The following is a 4,075-nucleotide window of genomic DNA, read 5'->3' as shown; positions in this document are numbered from 1 at the left end:
GGTCTATATGGCAACTATGAAGTTCATTAAGTAAAAGAGATAAAGTGAAACTTAGCATTTGAGTACCATAGTTAGTTCGACATTGAGGAACCACCCATCTTGGTGTAAGACGAGCATAGTAATGAGGCGAATATTATTGAAGGTCGCAAAGTGATAAGAACTGTCTGAAAGGTTCCGATGAATGATATAGTGTTTACCGAGTAAGTAGCGACAAAGCATTTCTACTTTAAATATTCTGTATTTGTTGAACAATTCCTTGGTAGGATGATCATACCGCACATTTTCAATTAAGCGCACTGCCTTTTTCCGTAACAAGAGAAGTAATGTTACGCCTAGAAGTTGTAGCCCACACTAAATGACAGTAAAAAATGTGCGACATAATTAAGGCATTGAAGATGAGCATCTTAACAGACGGCGGCAGTATATATTTCAAATTGTTCATAACGCCTAATGCTTTGGATATTTTCTTTGATATGTGGCTAATATGATCATCCCACATCATTGTATATCTGACATGATGACACCAACTATCTTCACAGTCTGTTCTTATGGTATTATGTAAAAGTGACATCAGTTTCCGATTTGTTTGTTTAAAAGCGCTGGGTTCCAGCAGCTAGTTGTCTATTCTCGTCTACACATCGAACATGTAATAAACGATGAAAGATGAAAGTCACTGAAAAGGTTAGCCAGCTGTAGGGATGTAATAAACCTCTGTTGTTGTTGTTGGAGACGGACCCCTGCCTGACTACCTCCGCTACGCTACCAATTGGATTCCGGATCCCAACAGGACGTAATTCATTGTTGGATAAGGGTGTGGAGGAGCGACCTTTTGCGCCTCGCCGCAACCAGCTGCGACAAAAATATGTAAACCGAAACCAATTAATTACTGCAACAAACGACCCGCTTAGGTGGCAGATTTTTCTCTAAAAGGGGTAGTAACTATTTTCATACCCACGGCGCCCTTCATTAGAAGTTGTTTTTTCACGAAAATCATTTGAATTTTTATTTAAATAATGAGCCCCTCCCACTCATTCACATGGTGCGCAGCTTGTAGGTGGTATCGGACAGGTAGTTGTAAAAAAGAAAGTTCTTCGATAGGTGCACCCATTCGCGAATTTAGCCCAGGGATTTAGCAGAAACGACTCCCAAGTGTATTGACCACTGACCAGTAGGAGCTCTCACAAACTACCTTGCATAGCCGCTATAAGGAAATTTTTCTTATTCAAAGTGTTATATTTTCACTTGTACTTTTGTGTGTGGCTATCCTTTGCATGTCTATACTTGCATGTAAACCGCCCCCCACGCAGTTGCTGTAGCGGGTAAAAATACGGATGAAGTCGGCCCAGATGGAAAAATGGCGAAATAAGTCGGCCCAGGCTGAAAAATGTGCGAGGGTAAGCGCGCACGCAGCCCTCCCGCCGCCGATAAGCGCGCGGACAACCCTCCGGCCGAGCGAGTGAAATACACGAGTGAAGTCGGCCCAGACGCGACGGTGGCGCTGCCCTGGTGGCAATGTCTGAGTCTCTCATAGATCCTATACTACTCACGGCTCCTTGCGTACATTTTTCCTCCTAAAAAGTAATGTAATACCTATCCAAGGCATGGTTTGCGTTCGCCCCTGCCTCCAGCCAACCCATCGCATCTGCTACGAGCTCTTCAAGCCCTCATCCCATTTTTAACAGCAACAGGTCTCCTGCGTGAGCTCTGTACATTCATCATCATTGACCATCTTCTCCCTCTCAAGCAATCGGATAGGGTGCCGCCTCAGCACGAAACATCACACTACATCATCACTTAAGCATTCGTTGTTATTGTTGTTGCTTACTGTATTTCATGAATTCTTCACAATCAATATTTTTAGGATAAGCAAATAATGATATCCTTAATATGGAAACTGCAAGGAAGATTTTATTTAATAAATCTGTCGCTATTACCGCCAATAAGCCATCTGCTGGTTCCCTGTCCGAATGACAATCCGTCAGGTCAGTCGAAGCGATTCCGATCACCGGGTACTTCTCCTTGTACTTTGAGAGCTTCTGGATCGAAAATGCTATCATCAAAGACATATGTGATATGGGGTCAACTCATGGTATCAGGCTGACACAACGGCCTACTGAGTCCAATGGACAGGCGGCACCCGAGTTTGGCAGAGCTGTTGCAGTGGCTTCGAACCTCGCAGCATGCCACTCAGTATCGGGTGCATGCTCTAAGGCTTGATCCCCTCGCCATAGGAAGACCGCAATGCCCAAGCGTGCTTTGGAGGAATAGACTGTTGCTTTCCGAGATGGACAGATTAGAAACGTATGTAGCAGAGCACGTCCCCACGCTTCCCCATGGGGTAACTTCGCCAATAATCCTGGCGGTTACCGTGGTACAGGGAGCATCCCAAATAAAGACAACTGAGGGATGCTCACATGTTTTCTATGGTGGGTAGTCCTCTTGGACTACCTAATCCCAGAGCAAGAGGGTTAGCACACCGCTCCCTCTCCTGTGCCACCATCATCTCTTCCCTCCATCTTTCACCCTCCCCTGGGTGCACCGAGCCGCCACTTCAGAGCAGGCTGACCGCGTTTTCCCCCTACATCCCCCCCCCGCCCCATGCTTCCTGGTGTTGTGAACTACTTGGACTCAATTATTGATATCGGCGTGCTCCCTGCAAGTTAGGGATATTTTGAAATGACTTTGTGACTGTTGCAATGCAATGACACCTTCCTGCAAAACGGGAGACTGCTAAATTCCTGTCCGGATAGTGGTGATTCACAACGAAGCATTTTCTTCTCTTAGGATGAGGAAGTTGGGGACTATTGCAAAACTCTTATGTGTGTGGCTCCAAATTTTTGCGAATCTTCGCGACCAATTTTGCGACCAAGAATAAGTCCATTTGTAGCGACAAGAATAAGGACACACGGTTAGACACTGAATAGGAAAGAACAGGTTGCAACTTTCAACCACTTTTACTGGAATGAGCCGAACATAAAACCAAATACAATCTTCTCATCCGTACCCTCCCCCTCTTCTTCCATACCTGCGTCGCACACTGCGTCAACAGCCAAACAAATGGACAACAACAAACAAATTGTCGCTACAAATGGAGTTGTACCAACCGGCCCTACTTTTTCTGTCAACAATAAGTGTTTCGTCTATGACCATGTGACGGACACTGTGCGTGAGGTACCATCGTAACTAGGCACTTTCTGTGGTCAGCCGCGTTCCCAGGTAACCGAGACCTCAATCTTATACACCAACATTAGAAGCGTGTTGCCTAAACGTGATGACTTGTATAGCCTTATAAATGACTGTTGTAGCGATATTTTTGTATTAACTGAAACTTGACTGACCACTGATATTGATGATTCTGAAATCTTGCCTTCTTGTAACGATTTTGTTATTTATCGTTGTGATCGTACTAACCGTCGGGGTGGTGGCGTACTTATTGGTATTAGAAACACATTCCAGTCAATTCGTGTTGACACAGGTCTCTCCCCACTTGAAATGTGTTGGATATCCACCAAGCTAGGGCTTAGTGATATATTGATAGGAGTGTTGTATTGGCCACCTGGTGTTTCTAGTTTTGTGACTCTTTTTTCTGAGGTGCTTGCATCACTTTCCGTGCACTTTCAGCAACATAATATGATCATCTTGGGTGATTTTAATTACCCCGGAATAGATTGGGTTATCCCCTGTGGTGGCACAAGGGAGGAAAGCAACTTCGTAGATATATGTCTAAAGTTTGGCCTGATCCAGCTGGTTTCCGAACCGACACGAATAACCTCATCCACATCTAATATTATCGATCTCGTCCTCACAACAGACCCTGCGGTTTTTGGTGATCTTCTGTATCCGATATCCCTCAGCGATCATAGGGTTGTGATTGCTCCTCTTTGCTTTTCTTCTAAGCGTCCAAAGAGTAAAAGCAAAACCATTAAGCTGTATGACAAGACCAACTTTGATAAAATCAACGAGGAGCTTGCATTGTTTTTCCCATCGTTCTCAGCATCTTTCAGCTGCTATTCCATTCATCGTAACTGGGAAGTTTTCAAAAATAAAATTCTTCAGCTTATAGAGGATTTCGTCC

The sequence above is a fragment of the Ornithodoros turicata genome, chromosome 1 (genome assembly GCF_037126465.1).
Source record: "Ornithodoros turicata isolate Travis chromosome 1, ASM3712646v1, whole genome shotgun sequence".
Lineage (NCBI taxonomy): Eukaryota > Metazoa > Arthropoda > Arachnida > Ixodida > Argasidae > Ornithodoros > Ornithodoros turicata.
This window is presented reverse-complemented; position numbering follows the sequence as displayed.